Here is an 18,565-nt window from a genome sequence, read left to right as displayed (position 1 = left end):
AGGAATTCATTGAAAAAGCTCGCTCTGCTCCCAACCATAATCAATGTCAGTGCGGACGAACATATTTTACTTTCGTTTTTAAGTTAGCAATTCAAAAGCCCCCAGCGGTGTCACACGTCGATTAACCGGTGGGAAATTTTTTATCACAGTCACATCCCTAATATATTTATATATAAATACAATAGGCCTACCTGAAAGAGAATTTTACTTGCCCGACCAGAGTATATCCTGATTAGAACGTCAATAACAAAAAATAACTTGGGAATCACTAAAACGAGAGATTATTCTAATTTCATTGCATTCATTTTAAGTTGCAATCAGCAGTTAATAATAAATGTACTACTGATCAATGGTAACAAGGTTGCACTGCTGAGGCTCATGCAGCTTCTCCAGGAGAATTGTAAACAAATGAGCGCAGCACACAAAAAAGCAACCCAGTTAACAACATACTGACTATAAAAATTACAAATATGGAGTTTTTATATATTTTATAACATATGATAGAGTTAAGCAACCTCACTTGACGAGTAGGCAACTATTTCCTGAATACAATCACGATTGAAACTGTGACATTGATTTCATACAACAGGTTAATAAACAGTTACAATTAAGTCACTTACATTTTAGATGCAATATTGACTGTTTTTGTTCTGTTTCAGCAGCAAAAATAGTTAAACAAAGATCACAGCAGAACCATCGCGCATCTCACAGCAACTTGTTTTCTCATTACTGAATGATTCAGCATTTTGAACGAATCGGTTGACTCAAAGATTCAATGGTCAATCCATAAACATCTGTCTCAATCATGAATGACTCAGTCATTCGAACGAATCGTTTGAACGAATGAATCAATGACTCGCTCATTAAGATGGTCGCCTGGCGACACCTAATGGCGGTTTAGTGTTATGTTTAAAAGTATCATTCTTTCCAACGTGCACCATTATCAATGTCCGTGCGGACGTCCGTTTTTTTACTTTCACTTTTATATTAGCGATTTAAAAGCACCCGCTCGTGTCACACGTCGATTAACCGATGGGAAAATATCCTCACAGTCATATACCTAATAAATTAATATTTAAATACAATAGGCCTACCTAGTAAAACGTTTTATATACTATTTTGATATCCTTTTGGACACAAGAGGGCAGTATAGCCCTATGTTTGCTTTTTTGTTGAACCAAATAGCACTAAATAGCCTGTTTTTAACTTTTTCATACTCCTTGAATTGCAAAAACAGAATAAAATGGGTTTAGTTCTAATATTTGTATAATTTTATATAAAAATAAATGGTGTATAATTACATTTTTAGAAGTTATGAGATGTTTCCTGCTTCCTTTTTGACATTAATTTAATCCCTCGCCATAGCAAAACCGTTTGAGATATTCAATATCCGTTTACAATTTAGCATCATTAATATATTTTTATCATGTTGAAAAAGTTTGGTGGGAATAAAATAAACCTTTTAGGAGGAGTAACTAAAAACTCAGAGGCTGATTTTGCAAAAAAATCCACATTCAGACCAAAATATCTGACTTCCTGATGGTCGGAGCTAATAAATGTAAATTAGAAAGTTGTCCGGCTCGATGAGAGCAATATACAAACTATTTTTTTTTACTGTAGTTAAAACTAACCCCCCCACTTTTGTCAAAAGCATTTTGAAAGTGACACACTTCCTGCTGCCAGTTGGTGGCGCTATAACTTTGACTCACAATAGTTACATCCATCTGATCGGCCTCTTACCACAAACACACTGCTGAAGTTTCATCAAGATCAGTTAATGTATGCTGAAGTTATAACACACTTCCTGTTTCATTTTTTCACCATAAATTAGTTTCCTCGCCACGGCCAAACCGTTCGAGATATTCAAAATCCGTCCGCAATTTAGCATCCTCAATGTCTTGACTTCATGCTGACCGAGTTTGGAGGCGAATGGATGAATTCCCTAGGAGGAGTACATTAAATTCCACAGCATGTGTTTCCAAACAACGCTAAATAGCCGACTTCCTGTTGGGCTAGCGTAAAACTTAGAGCACGAAAGTAGTTTGGCCCGAGGAGATCTATGTGTGTACCGAGTTTCATATTATTACATGTAAGTGTGTTTGATTTATGGACACGTGTTCGGATCCCGTTCCAGGGGGCGCTGTCGAGCCCCCCTGCCACGCCCGGGTACCAGCTTCAGCCCGGCCTTGATGGCCGTTGGTTCTGACCTGTGTGCAAAGTTTCAAGAGTTTTCGAGCACGTTAAGGGCCCCAAAAGCCCCTGAAACCTTGAAAAACAAAAAAGCAAATCTCACCCAACAGACAAATCCCTCCCACCCCTCACACACACACAGACAGAGAGAGAGAGAGAGAAAATGCTTGGGCCCTAATAATCCTACTGAAAACAATAGGGCCTTCGCCCTTTCAGGGCTTGGGCCCTAATAATAAATAATCCTACCGAAAACAATAGGGCCTTCGCCCTTTCAGGGCTTGGGCCCTAATAATCCTACCGAAAACAATAGGGCCTTCGCCCTTTCAGGGCTTGGGCCCTAATAATAATCCTACCGAAAACAATAGGGCCTTCGCCCTTTCAGGGCTTGGGCCCTAATAATCCTAACGAAAACAATAGGGCCTTCGCCCTATTGCATCAAACTTTAATGTTCTTTTCGGATGCATTTGAGACTCTTAGCATGCTTGAAATTGGATGAAACTCGACAGACACATAACACTTATTAGCCAGTAGACATGTGCAAAGTTTCAGAAACGGGCGTGGCAGGGGGGCTCAACAGCGCCCCCCTGAACGGGGTCTGAAAACTTGGTCCATATATCAAACACGCTTGCATGAATTAATATGAAACTCGGTACACATATAGATCTCATCGGGCCGAACAACTTTCCCTCTGTCAAGTTTCACGCCAGCCCAACAGGAAGTCAGCTATTATTTGTTGTTTGGAAAACGCTTGCTGTGGAATGTGTACTACTCCTCCTAGAGAATTCATCCCATCCCCACCAAACTTGGTGTGCATGAAGTCAAGACATTGAGGATTCTAAATTGTGGATGGATTTTTGATATCTCGAACGGTTTGGCCGTGGCGAGGAAACGAATTTATGGCGAGAAAAGAGAAACACGAAGTGTTATAACTTCTGCATACATTAACTGATCTTGGTGAAACTTCAGCAGTGTGTTCGTGGCAAGAGGCCGATCAGATGGATGTAACTATTGTGAGTCAAAGTTATAGCGCCACCATCTGGCAGCAGGAAGTGTGTCACTTTCAACATGCTTTTGACAAAAGTGGGGGGGTTAGTTTTACCAACAGTTACAAAAATCTGTATATATATTGGTCTTGCTGAGCCGGGCAACTTTCTAATTTACAGTAATTAGCTCCGAGCAAAAGGAAGTCAGATATTTTAGTTTGAATGTGGATTTTTTGGGTATTTCAGACTCTGAGTTTTTAGCTACTCTTCCTAACTGGTTTATTTTATTCACACCAAACTTTTTCAAAATGATGAAAATACATTAAAGATGCTAAATTGTGAACGGATATTAAACATCTCAAACGGTTTTGCTATAGTGAGGGACTAAAGTAATGTACAAAAAGGAAACACTAAAAGCCTCATATCTCCAAAAAATGTAATTAAACACCATTTATTTCTATATAAAAGTATACAAATATCACAACTAAACCCATTTTATTCATTTTTTTTTTTCAATTTAATAATTCTTTAAGTTTAAAAACAGCCAGCATTTTTTTAGTCCAAAAAATAAATACATCATGTCATTCATAGTGCTATACTGCCCTCTTGTGTTCAAAATCAGGTAGGCCTATTGTATCTATTTAAAAATATACTAGGTATGTGACGGTGAGAATATTTTACCATCGGTTAATCAACGGGTTAATCAACGTTAATCAATGTTGTGGAATATTTTGAGTGTATCATAAAATCAGAATAAGGTAAGACAAGTAATATTTTCTGTCTTTTTATATATATATATATATATATATATATATATATATATATATATATATATATATAGCTGCGAGCAGCGATGAAGGGCCAAAGCCGGCGGCACCACCACCCCGGTGCCTTTAGGTAACTAAAGGCATCGGGGTTGCGGTGCCACCGGCTTGGGCCCGTAATCGCTGCTCGCAGCTATATTTATATATATATATATATATATATATATATATATATATATATATATATATATATATATATATATATATACAGTGAGGAAAATAAGTATTTGAACACCCTGCCATTTTGCAAGTTCTCCCACTTAGAAATCATGGAGGGGTCTGAAATTGTCATCGTAGGTGCATGTCCACTGTGAGAGACATAATCTATAAAAAAAAATCCAGAAATCACAATGTATGATTTTTTAACTATTTATTTGTATGATACAGCTGCAAATAAGTATTTGAACACCTGAGAAAATCAATGTTAATATTTGGTACAGTAGCCTTTGTTTGCAATTACAGAGGTCAAACGTTTCCTGTAGTTTTTCACCAGGTTTGCACACACTGCAGGAGGGATTTTGGCCCACTCCTCCACACAGATCTTCTCTAGATCAGTCAGGTTTCTGGGCTGTCGCTGAGAAACACGGAGTTTGAGCTCCCTCCAAAGATTCTCTATTGGGTTTAGGTCTGGAGACTGGCTAGGCCACGCCAGAACCTTGATATGCTTCTTACAGAGCCACTCCTTGGATATCCTGGCTGTGTGCTTCGGGTCATTGTCATGTTGGAAGACCCAGCCTCGACCCATCTTCAGTGCTCTAACTGAGGGAAGGAGGTTGTTCCCCAAAATCTCGCAATACATGGCCCCGGTCATCCTCTCCTTAATACAGTGCAGTCGCCCTGTCCCATGTGCAGAAAAACACCCCCAAAGCATGATGCTACCACCCCCATGCTTCACAGTAGGGATGGTGTTCTTGGGATGGTACTCATCATTCTTCTTCCTCCAAACAAGGTTAGTGGAATTATGACCAAAAAGTTCTATTTTGGTCTCATCTGACCACATGACTTTCTCCCATGACTCCTCTGGATCATCCAAATGGTCATTGGCAAACTTAAGACGGGCCTTGACATGTGCTGGTTTAAGCAGGGGAACCTTCCGTGCCATGCATGATTTCAAACCATGACGTCTTAGTGTATTACCAACAGTAACCTTGGAAACGGTGGTCCCAGCTCTTTTCAGGTCATTGACCAGCTCCTCCCGTGTAGTTCTGGGCTGATTTCTCACCTTTCTTAGGATCATTGAGACCCCACGAGGTGAGATCTTGCATGGAGCCCCAGTCGTAGGGAGAATGACAGTCATGTTTAGCTTCTTCCATTTTCTAATGATTGCTCCAACAGTGGACCTTTTTTCACCAAGCTGCTTGGCAATTTCCCCGTAGCCCTTTCCAGCCTTGTGGAGGTGTACAATTTTGTCTCTAGTGTCTTTGGACAGCTCTTTGGTCTTGGCCATGTTAGTAGTTGGATTCTTACTGATTGTATGGGGTGGACAGGTGTCTTTATGCAGCTAATGACCTCAAACAGGTGCATCTAATTTAGGATAATAAATGGAGTGGAGGTGGACATTTTAAAGGCAGACTAACAGGTCTTTGAGGGTCAGAATTCTAGCTGATAGACAGGTGTTCAAATACTTATTTGCAGCTGTATCATACAAATAAATAGTTAAAAAATCATATATTGTGATTTCTGGATTTTTTTTTTTTTTAGATTATGTCTCTCACAGTGGACATGCACCTACGATGACAATTTCAGACCCCTCCATGATTTCCAAGTGGGAGAACTTGCAAAACAGCAGGGTGTTCAAATACTTATTTTCCTCACTGTATATATATATATATATATTTTTTTATTTTTTTTACTTCTCGGGCACTTTTGGGGCCCTTAACATACTCGAAAACTCTTGAAACTTTGCACACAGGTCAGAACCCGCGGCCATCAGGGCCGGGCTGAAGCTGGTACCCGGGCGTGGCAGGGGGGCTCGACAGCGCCCCCTGGAACAGCATCCAAAAACTTGGTCCATAAATCAAACATGCTTGCATGTAATAATATGAAACTTGGTACACATATAGATCTCATCTCATCACATATGTACTCGTGCTCTAAGTTTTACGCCAGCTCAACAGGAAGTCGGCTATTTAGGGTTGTTTGAAAAACACATGCTGTGGAATTTAATGTACTCCTCCTACAGAATTCATCCGATGCCCACCAAACTCGGTCAGCGTGAAGTCAAGACATTGAGGATGCTAAATTGTGGATGGATTTTTGATATCTCGAACGGTTTGGCCGTGGCGAGGAAACGAATTTATAGCGAGAAAAGAGAAACAGGAAGTGTGTTATAACTTCTGCATACATTGACTGATCTTGATAAAACTTCAGCAGTGTGTTCGTTGTCAGAGGCCGATCACATTGATGTGACTATTGTGAGTCAAAGTTATAGCGCCACCAACTGGCAGCAGGAAGTGTGTCACTTTCAAAATGCTTTGAAGTCACCTTATTACTTATTTTTACTTACTTTTTACACCTTTACGTCTTATTTTTACCCGATTTGCTTCAAACTTTATGTGTATAATGTAAACACACGGCAGATGTAGAATTGTGAAAGGATTATTGATATCTTAGATACTGTTGCCGTGGCAACGCAACAAACTTTAATATTCTTTTCGGATGCGTTTGAGACTCTTAGCATGCTTGAAATTGGATGAATCTCGACAGACACATAACACTTATTAGCCAGTAGACATGAAAAGTTTCAGAAACGGGCGTGGCAGGGGGGCTCAACAGCGCCCCCTTGAACGGGGTCTGAAAACTTGGTCCATATATCAAACACGCTTGCATGAATTAATATGAAACTCGGTACACATATAGATCTCATCGGGCCAAACAACTTTCCCTCCGTCAAGTTTCACGCCAGCCCAACAGGAAGTCGGCTATTATGGGTTGTTTGGAAAACGCTTGCTGTGGAATGTGAACTACTCCTCCTAGAGAATTCATCCCATCCCCACCAAACTCGGAGTGCATGAAGTCAAGACATTGAGGATGCTAAATTGCGGACGGATTTTTGATATCTTGAACGGTTTGGCTGTGGCGAGGAAACGAATTTATGGCGAGAAAAGAGAGACACGAAGTGTTATAACTTCTGCATACATTAACTGATCTTGATGAAACTTCAGCAGTGTATTCATGGTAAGAGGCCGATCAGATGGATGTAACTATTGTGAGTCAAAGTTATAGCGCCACCAACTGGCAGCAGGAAATGTGTCACTTTCAACATGCTTTTGACAAAAGTGGGGGGGTTAGTTTTACCCACAGTTAAAAAAATCAGTACGTATATTGGTTTCATTGAGCCGGACAACTTTCTAATTTACAGTCATTAGCCCCCCCAACAGGAAGTCAGATATTTTGGTATATATATATATGGAGGGCCCAAGCCGGTGACACCGCCACCCCGGTGCCTTTAGTTTAACTAAAGGCACCAGGTTGGCGGTGCCACCGGCTTGGGCCCGCAATCGCTACTCGCAGCTATATTTTATTTAAATTTTTTTGTGACCTTTCCAATGTGATGACGTAATACGTGGTGCATTTCAGAAATGGTACAAGACGGGCATTTGTGGTTAAAGAGTATATATATATATAATTTTTTTATTTTTTTTATTTTTTTAAATGATCAATCGTTTCGCTAGATAAGACCCTTATTTCTCGACTGGAATCGTGTAGAGACTTTGAAGCTGCATTGAGACGGACATTTGAACCTTCTTTGAACATTGGTGTAGTTGGTTGCCATTGAAATCCATTCTGTGTAGAAAAATCCTGAAATGTTTTCCTCCTTAATTAATTAAATTAAGGAGGAAAGGTTTTAATTAAATTAAAACCTTAATTTCTTTTCGACTGAAGAAAGAAAGACATGGATATCTTGGATGACATCGGGGTGAGTAAATTATCAGCAAAAATGTTTTTGAAAGTGAACTAATCCTTTAATCTTTGCTTTGTTTTGTTTTTTTTGTGTTATTTTTGAAAAAGAAGAGTCACTCCATCACATAGAAAAAGAACAATTACACTTAATGCAACCGGTTTGAAATTATGGTAACACTTTAGCACAAGTATACAGTAACACAGAACTTATAAATAATTTTCAAACTATTAGTTAATGAATAGTATAAAATAGTATACAAGCTGTAGTTAATATATTAAGAGACTATATACAAATAGCAAATTCTTTGTTCACTGTCACTGTAATTAACCAAGTATTATTGTTTAATTAGCTCTTCTGTAAAGAGTTAGATAATGTTCTGTTAATAACGTATTAACCATAAATAGTTCTCACTTTAGATTAGGTCACGGAAAATCAGAAAATATCATTAAGTGCTTTAATACAGCCTTTATTGGACATTAATTACATTAATATTAAGAGTTCCTTAAAATGTTTACAAATACATTAAGCACACACACACAAACTCTCTCTCACACACACACACACACTAGGGCTGGGACGATGCACCTATCTCCCGATTCGATACCATCACGATTCTTGGGTGCCGATACGAGATGTATTGCAATTTTTAAGAATAGCATTTCTACAATATTCGATATTGCAATGTATTTCTTTCTTTTTTTTTACACTAGACTATGGGTAAAAATTCAATCATACACTTATACAGACTGTACATGATGTATAAGATGAGTCATATTTACAAATTCAATTCATCACATCTTTCTGAGTTTTATTTCCGAAGCATCATACAGTTCTACATTCTCTTGAATAAATAATTTGATAACAAATACATTTTTTAACAGTCACTTGTCACCACCTAGTGGTGGAATAATGTAATCAATAAATGCGTTATTTTAAGCGCTAAGTTTCTATCAAAGACTGATTTACTCTATTTTGATCGCTATCTTAGACATCAGTGTTTATATTTTAACTTTAATCTTTTATCCCAGTACTTCTATGATAATTTGCATTATTGTATCACAGAAATAATGATACTATTATGAGGTTTTAAAGACCTTTTGTGAAGCTGTTTCATGACAACTCTCTCTGGGTCAGTGGCAGCGCCAACACAGATTTGAATGTTGGGATATGATTTTGTGAAAGGTTTAATAGACAGATGAATTTGAAGAAGATTGTGTGGGTGTTTGAATGGAGATCACAGTATTTTAAAGATGAACCGTGCAGCTGTACTGTCTTATCTGTACTGTCGATTTTATTCTCCCAGTCCTAACACACACAAGTTCCTTAAAATGTTTACAAAAACATTAAACACACACATACACACACACACTCAATCAGACACACACGTTGGGTTTCTATGTTTTATGGAGATTTTCCAAAGAAATAATGATTTTTATACTGTACAAACTGTATATTGAATCCCTTAATCCTGATGTAATTTAACAATTTTTTTCTAATGAATATTTGTATATATTTCTTATTGACAGCATTATGTTTTTATTTTATTTTTCAAGTGTCATGTTTATCTCTGGATATAGGCTTAATGTGTGTCATTGTTCTCTACAGGTTGAGGGATTGTGGTGTCACAGATGAAGGTTGTGCTGCTCTGGCTTCAGCTCTGAGATCAAACCCCTCACACCTGAGAACACTGAATCTGTCTGGGAATAAACTAGGAGACTCAGGAGTGAAGCTGTTCTCTACTGGACTGGAGAATCCTCACTGTAAACTAAAGAAACTGTGGTAAGATCATATGTGACTCTCACATGAAATTGTCACTGAATTCATAAAGTATAATCAAAATGGAATAAAATGCAGGGAAATAACTATTATTCCAATAATTACAAGCAAAGCTATTAAAACAACATGATCAAATTCATCAAATTATTTTTACGTCTGTTCATATGATGTAAGATAATTAATATTTTAAAGTGTTTGCTCTATTTCTCCTGCCGCTGTGAGTTCATGTGTTTGATCTGTAAATGACTGAACACGTGAGCTGGTCCTCATTAAGGTGATTCTGCAGTGCTGATAGTCACACTGGAAAACACACTTTGACATTGTGATAAACATTTAACACCCTTTACTTTAAACACACTCAATCTCAGCACAGTCAGGATTAACACAGTCCATTCATTTTAATTTTAGGGGGAACTGGATACTGTAGAGATTTTTCTCCAGGTTTAAAGTCTACATCATGTCAATGTCACAGATTATGACATGGAGAAACACTATAGTACATCGATGACACGTTAGTGTCTGTATTATTAATGAGACTGTGTGTTCTTATCCTATGAGAAGACATTTCTCTTATTCATGACAGCACATGGTGTTTTTCTATGACAGACGCTTCAAACTGTAAAATCAGGCTGTAGTTTAGAGAGGCGTTCATGGGTCGCAAGTGTGTGTGTCCATGGTGCAAAGATTTAAGGAAAGGGTGCATCTTATATAGCAATCAGAAACGAGATAAATAATCATACACAGCTGGGACAAATTAACTCAATGATAGTAACCATAGAAACAAAGGAGTGGCGGAAAAAGAAAAGGAAAACAGGAACCAATCAAAACACAAACTGAAAGTCCAAACATGAACAGACACGTTATCTACAACTACACGTGACAGTACCCCGCCCCCCTGAAGACGCTTAACATGTAATTAAACACAATGCGTTCGTAATCTGGGCTCATCTGCTATTCTGTAGGCTACATATGCTTTATCAACCATCTGGGATCTGAGGTGTTTTCTGGCCCTGGAGGTGTTCTGACATGCGCTGACATTTGTTCTTATTTCTGTTACTTGTGACATTTTCATGGCTAAAGTCTGATTACACTGTATTAAGCACAAACTCTGCTACAATAATATATCAGCGGTATGTACTGTATGTAAAAGATTGTAGTTTTGAGATAATGACATTTATGTGTGGTTTGTGAAAAAAAAACAAAAAAACAATTGTCACTGAAATAAGGCCATGAAACCCATACTGATTATTTCTTCACAAGACTTTTGAAAATTGTATCACGTAGCCTAGAATATTTGCTCCAAAACTATGTGAAAATTATCCTGACAACTCATTCAGATAAAACAATATATCGATTTTAAATTTGTAAGACATGTTTTGTGTATGAAAGCTTTATGCGAGGAGGTGTGAACACATCATTAATATTGATGGCTTTCACACCTGAGAAAGACAAAGACCCTCCCATAATGGCCCTATTAGGTGCTATCAGGCCCTATCATTCTGAGCAACCTTGCACAAAGAATGTAGCCTGGCAAGCCAGACCTACATCAAGATGTTAGGTCTGGCAACTCACCATAGACATGGCTCAATCTGAGGGGCGGGATAAACGGCTGTCTTTCAAATTCCCTCTGCACGCAATAGGACAGCGCTTCAATCAACCAGAGCGTTTTCCCAACAGCGGAGCTAACATTAGTTGATAGATTCAACTTTTGAATCTGGCCGGCAAAACTAAGAACACATCTTCCTTTTTTAAGAATGACTTAAGTGCCGTTCTTTCAGTGCCGCTGCTAGCCATTTTGGTGCCCTAAGCATAATTCCTTTATGATGCTCCCCACCCTGACCCAGAAAAAAAAAAAAAAAAACGTTTGTACGGTGCGTGTCCACTACAGCGGCAAAACTCCGCTCAGTGCCGCTGGCAACACTGTATCGCCTCCGCTTTGGGGTGTGTCTGTTGCGAGTGTGTTTAATCTTGTTTAATCTAAAATACGTTTTTTTTCAACGCATGGACAGTATAATCATCAGTGATGCACGTGATTACATTTAGAAATAGACAAGCTTTTTTTCCAAATGCACCAAGCAAAGATCCTTTCAATTTTATAAACTTTTATAAACCCAGCCAATATAATCACAATGAACACATACAAAAAAAATCTTTAATATATATATAACAACTGCAAAGTGTCTAATTTGTAGACAAAATGATTTACGCACTAAATCCAGCATAAACTCACAATATGCATATTTTTAAACTCTCAAAACAGATGTCACATCCCGAACCTCACAGCAATTGGCTATTTTTGATATTGATATTTGCATAAAGTCGAGAACTGCCCAACCTTTTGACGCTCTCGGTCGCTCTCAACGCTTTCTCCGGTCCGCTGTCAATCCCAAAATGCACTGCGCGAGCGTGAAGCTCGACTTCCATAGCAATGAATTGAAAACGCTCGCTCCGCTCGCACCGTGCCAGTGGACACGCACCGTAATAAAAGGCGCCCACGCGAACAACCGGCACGGACCATCCAATGGGGACTTTCTAGACTAGAGCTAGAGCAATTAAATGATCTTGTTCCCCCTTTTTTGTTACATATACATGGCTAAAATGTGCCTAATCATATTTCTATAGGCTAATGAAATAATATCGGCATTATAATTTTTTTTTTTTCATCAGACTATTTTTGGTGCCCCCTCAGCAGGTGCCCTACGCACATCACGTGATGCGCGGGGTGGGAGCGGCGGCGCTGCGTTCTTTACTCTTTTCTCAATGAAAAGCTTAACTCCAAGTCCTCCAGAGTCGCGGCCAAAGCCGATTCGAAAGACTGTTCTCCAGCAGCAGCCGCCATTCTTTTTTTTCAAGTAGCAGGAAACCGTCGCAACTCTGTCGTCATTATGTTAAGCCCGCCCCGCCTACTCTATACACGATGTGATTGGCCTGACCCAATTTAGGTTTTTACAGCTCCGAAAGTCAACAGAGAGTTGCTAGACTACCCTGGCTGCAAAATAAATTTTGCTGCCGCTAGGGTGCGTCTAGATTTCTAGGCTACAAACAATGAGGAGATTTGAAAAAGAATGGCTTTTTGATTGTTTGGATGAAAAACATACATACCTGTCATTTCCAAGGTGTTTGAATTTCTCACTTTACCATGTTCATGTACAGAGACTCATGTGAATGTTGAAGTCAGCAGGACTCATCAATTGCATCTGGTCCCTGTAAAAAACAAACAAAAACAAAAAAACAGCTGTGAACACGCTGATATCAAGAGAAACTATAGGGAATACATTTTTGATTTTTCTGGTTAAAATTGCTTTTTAAAAATCACAAAACACACACACACACACACACACACACACACACATATATATATATATATATATATATATATATATATATATATAATGAACAGCAGGTTTGTCGTGCCTTGTAGGTATAGGCTGCAGTGCTGCATAAAATAATAATAACAATAACCAGCCTATCAATCATTAAAAAGGAACACTTCAGTAACACTACACTAGAGAAAAATATATTGATTATCATATGTCACTTCAAATATTTCCATTCATTATGACGTTATGAAATGAGATTGGAGTAAAAACATGAAGCCTAATGTTTGGTGCGTTTTGCTTTTCAAACGCACAGCGCGTTATTTACTGAAGCGATTGAGCCGCTCCAAACTATGAAACATTATTGTTACCATATACATATCTACGTTTGAGCAGATATCCAGAAACACAGTATTTAACAGTGAACACATGTCTAAACATTATAATATTCAGCATATATCTAGCGACAGTTCAACTGCAATGTGAAGTTTATTCAACAATAACATTAACTAATATAATTCAGAATACATTTCTTACCTTACACCTTTCTTGTCTTCAAATCGCATTCTTCTTCTTCTGAGTTAAATCCATTGTAAGCTGACTAAGCTCTCCAAAGTCTTCCAAACTCGATGAAAAGCAGAGACTGATGAAGTTTGGTCACTTTGTACGAGTTACGTCAGTGACGATGAATGGGGTTTCGCTTAGAAAGCCTCTCACCTTCGAGTATACAAAACGAGCCAATGGCAAGAAAATGCCATGGGTCTGCGGAATTTGCAGTCCACCCCACCTCGTGGGTATATAATGAAGTACGCTGGCAACATGCAGATATGTTTTCCCTTCGGAGCCAAGAGTTCTCTTCACTCCTACAAGCCATTCTGAATCATCTTCACTCTACGAGACGAGCGGCTCTTCAGTGTGTTGGTGTGACGGCGCGTTCCAGCGAGATTGCATTGCCTGCTGCTGATCTGTGCAGTGATCTGCCGACAGTGTGTGTGTTTCTCCCTGGGCGCTTCAGCACTCTGCTGAACTTTTTCCTCTCTCTAAAAGAGCTGCACACGGCACGTCTTTTTCTAGTAAATTTTCTGTATTTACTGGTTGTGGGCACGTGATTCATCAGCCTAACGGTCATGAGCGCTGTTTCGCGTGTTGGGCTTAATCACACTCGGCAGCGCTCGTAGATGAGTCATGTTTTCATTGCGGGAACATGACCATCGCCATGTTTATAGATCGAGACTCAATGTTCTCCGTGTGAATGTCCCCTCTGCCATAACCCAATCTATCTCTTCCTCGAGAGGGGATACTTTGGCTGGTGGCCAGGGTGATCTGAGGGTTATGGTGTGGCATAATTCCAACAAACTTTTCTCGGGTCACGCCCCCCTCCACATCGCAAACCGTGGGGCTTCCGTGTGTGCCTGGTTCCTCCCGGGGACCCAGTGTTTTCAGTCGGGGCTCCAGCAGATGGTGTCATGTCACTTACAGCATCACAAGGCGGGCTTGATTCCTCTGGAAATGAGGATTCGACTGTGTTGCCTAGAGGGTAGGGGACCTGCAGGTATTTTCGGTTGACGAAATGTGCCTAGAATTCATGGATACGTGCCCATGGTTCCCACCACACCCTTTCGAGACCAGGTGGTGAACCTGCAAGCGCTGCCCTCGGAGGAGGCAGACCCAGCCTTGGCACTGCTCTGTCCAGTACGCTCCCTCCGTGCTTACGTAGACAGAACGCAGTGTTTCAGGACCTCAGACCAGCTCTTTGTCTGTTATGGTGGGAAGCTGAAGGGAAAGGCTCTCTCCAAGCAAAGGTTGTCTCACTGGTTAGTGGACACCATTGCTTTGGCTACCAGCAGCAAGGTCGACCGTGCCCCCTTGGTGTGATGGCCCACTCCACCCGGAGTGTGGCCTCCTCTTGGGCTCTAGCGCATGGCGCCTCGCTAACAGACATCTGCAGAGCTGCAGGCTGGGCGACACCCAACACATTCGCGAGATTTCACAATCTCAGAGTGGAGCCATTTTCTTCTCATGTACTCGCTTCAACCAGCCGGTACTAGATTCTGCTCAGGTGTCTTCGCTTGCTCGCCATTCCTCTCCATGGATGGGATACGTGCAATTATTCTCCTCAAGTGAGCCTCACCGCAGGCCCTGAGTTTCTCCAGCGCTGTTGACGCCAAGGCCAGAGTTATGCCACCGGCAGCTTTCACGCTTGGCTAGGTGCCTCCATCTGCATGGTTCCCCCTCTGGGTGACCCCCACATGTGTATTTCCACTGTAAGCCTCTCTGAGCATGTGTCTTTCCCTCTGCAAGCCACCTTGCCACCCCTAGGGTTGAAATATTCCACCTGCGGCTGGACACCTCAGTGATACTCCAATGGAGCCCCTCCGGGTCATATGTGTATTCTTAAGTCCCCCCCGCCCTCTTCAGGCTGGCACTGATTGCATATTTCGGCTGAGATATGCTTCCCAGTGTACCTTGGTATTCCTGTGTTAAGTAGGAGTCCTTTGTCCATGCTAGCCTCATGACAGGGAGCTCAGACTTACGCAGGGCACTGGAAGACAGCTGAGGTGGCGTGATTAGACTGGGAACCCCATTCGTCGTCACTGACGTAACTCGTAGTGACCACGAAAGGGAACGTCTCAGTTACGTATGTAACCCTCGTTCCCTGAGCAGGTAACGGAGACGTTATGTCTTCCTGCCACTTCCACTGTACTGCTGGAACGCCGGAGTTCAGTCTCGGCTCCTCAGTCAAGAAACATATCTACATGTTGCCAGCGTACTTTCTTATATACCCACGAGGTGGGGCGGACTTACGCTATGCAAAGTACGCAGACCCTGACATGACATTTTCTTGCCATTGGCTCGTTTTGTATACTCAAAGGTGAGAGGCTTTATAAATGAAACCCCATTCGTCGTCACTGACGTAACGTCTCCGTTCCCTACTCAGGGAACGAAGGTTACATATGTAACCAAGACGTTTATTGTGCTACTATGTGAAGAAAATCCAGCAAAATGCACCGACGCGTTTGCTGACCCCAGAGGGTTACTGTCTTAGTACATTAACCCTCTGGGGACCAAGCTGTTTTTGGGGTCCTTGAGATGTTCTGACATGCCTTGACATTTGTGCTTTTTTCAGTTATTTATAAACATGTTAATGGCAAAGGTGTAAATTCACTCTATATAGCACAAACAGGGCTACCATAATATGCGAGCAACGTGTATGTAGATGTTTGTATTTTTAAGAGAATAATGTTTATGCGTGGTTATTGAAAAAAATTTAAATGAAAGTTGCTGAATTAAGACCACAAAACACATATTAAATATGTGTCCACAAGAATTTTGACTAATTGATGTTGTCCCTTTGAGTTCTAGCTTCAAAATGATGTAAAAATAGTCTTGCTTTATCGTTCACAAAAAAAAATACATTGATTTAAATGGTGTAAAACAGGTTTTGCTTGGAAAGCCAATATGCGAGGGGGAGGAGTAGTTTACACCTTAGATTATGAATGTCCCACCCACTCTGTATAATGAGCCATTCACTCAGGTGTGAAACTGACTGAGCCACAATGCAAGGACAAAAGATGTATTTAGAAGAAGACTTATATTGACCATTTAAGATTTCGCTTACATCTCTCTTGTAAATATGTTTTGCTATTTTATTCAAAATGTTACAATTACAACAATAATTACAATTTCAACAATATTTCAAGTGTACTCTTTCTTTGTAAAAAAAAAAAAAGAAAAGATTATAGGCCTACATTTTATCATATGTATTCATTAGTTTGAATATAGCCAACATTGGAACATCTAACATCTTAGTCTATGAATTTATTTTTGACAAAAATAGTATTTTTTTTGCAGTTTAATACGTTGCTTATACAAATACATTTTATTTCAACATATACTAGTCGATTTTTACTCATCTCAGTAGGCTATAGCAAAGCAGTTTATTCTTTCACACACAGACGCGCGATTCATATTTAGGCTAAACAGTCTTTACAAATATGTCCCCTTCATTCATCTCACAGAAAGGCGAGTCATATTATAGAAATGCGATTCATCTTTTTGCGGTTTACATAGGCCTACACTAACGTTATTCCATAACGTTATTCCACACGTGAGAAAAGAAAACAGCCTACCTCACTCCTCAGCAGAATCTGCTCCTCATTTCAGGAGATATTGCTCCTCATCAGCACTGTTCTGAGGAATATTTTCTCCATAAGGTAGGCTATAATGTCTCACTCGCGAGGAGTCGCGACGCGCTTTGTTTACAGCTGATGTGGGCGTTTCACAGCTCTGAAATAGTTCTCAGAATTTGCGTTTGAATAGCACGCGCTCTCCGGGGAGTGGTCACATTACTGTGAATGAGCTCCTAATGAGCTCGACAGGAGTCGCTCTCTTTTTATACAGATTACAGAAGCTGAGAATATTTGTTTTTTATATAAATGACTTCATTTAAAAGATGCGATCTCAAGCTTTATGCCCGTGGGTCTGTTTGCCTGTTTGACTGAATTTTCGCGGAGTTATAGATCATTTTCGAACGCGTTTCAAATGGGAGTTTACTGACAGAGAGAAGGCAGAAATCGCATCATGTTAATTTTTCTTTATTTGTCAAAAAGCAAAACACTTTATTTTTATTGTGAGTATACAGAAAAAAAATAGAAACTGAACAGGATCGATTGATGTATTACACGAAAATGAAAGATCAAAATTAACAGAGCATTTAGTGTTTATTTTGATTGCTAAAAAAAAAAACGAGCAAAACGCGCGGGCGCGTTTGTGGTCCCCAGAGGGTTAAGCCACGTGAAGCGTTTTTCACGTTATAAGCGTTAATGTCCTGTATTGGGGGCTGCTACTATTTGCTTCAGCTTTTCAAACGTAGAAGTATGATAGACATTGTGGCGCGCTCCAATGATCAATAAACGAAACAGACATTCCCTTTGTTTTCGTTATTTTACAAAATCTGAATATCTTTTGTAAATTTATGAATTATGTCTTGCTTAATCTGTATGACCATAAATTATGGAGTAAGAGTTTACTCTCTTGGAAGGAAAACATCCAATGGTCCCGCCGCTGCCGCCTCTGAATAAAATACAGTCAACGAAACATATAAAATGTTACAGCACTCAATTTGAATAGTCTGTAATATAATCTGTGACGTTTAGCGTGACCACCGCCTCACTGTGCTGTTATATGGGAAAGATGATATTTTACGTCAATAATGCCAAGTACAAAACTTATCCTACATAATAGGCCTAATAGTTTTGCATGATTCGCAAATCATGAAACATTTGGATTCGTGCCGAATAAGAAATGTAGGCTTTTTCACTTTAAATTAATTCATTTGGTATCTTATTTAGTTTTATTTAAATAAATAAATAAAAACTGTTTCTCTCCTTGAAAATATATCCATAGAAGCTGGCATAGCATTAAAGGGGTGGTATAATGCCCTTTTCACAAGATGTAAAATAAGTCTCTGATGTCCCCAGAGTGTGTATGTTAAGTTTTAGCTCAAAATTCCCTACAGATATTCTTATATAGCATGTTAAAATTATGTAGCGACAATGCCGGACATGCGGT

At 39.7% G+C, this 18,565-nt stretch overlaps 1 pseudogene across 1 annotated transcript in view; it reads left to right on the top strand.

Moving 5' to 3' along the window:
- The window catches only part of LOC311066812 (protein NLRC3-like), a 94,927-nt pseudogene that overhangs the window by 62,508 nt on the left and 13,854 nt on the right, over positions 1-18,565 (top strand). Inside the window, exon 7 of the transcript XR_014609521.1 lies at positions 9,507-9,680. The product of XR_014609521.1 is annotated as a protein NLRC3-like (transcript). The remainder of the gene's footprint in view (positions 1-9,506; positions 9,681-18,565) is intronic.

The sequence above is a fragment of the Abramis brama genome (genome assembly GCF_963993115.1).
Source record: "Abramis brama genome assembly, chromosome: 17".
In the NCBI taxonomy this organism is placed as follows: domain Eukaryota; kingdom Metazoa; phylum Chordata; class Actinopteri; order Cypriniformes; family Leuciscidae; genus Abramis; species Abramis brama.
The sequence above is the reverse complement of the archived record's forward strand: the minus strand, read 5'-3'. Positions and strand labels throughout refer to the sequence as shown.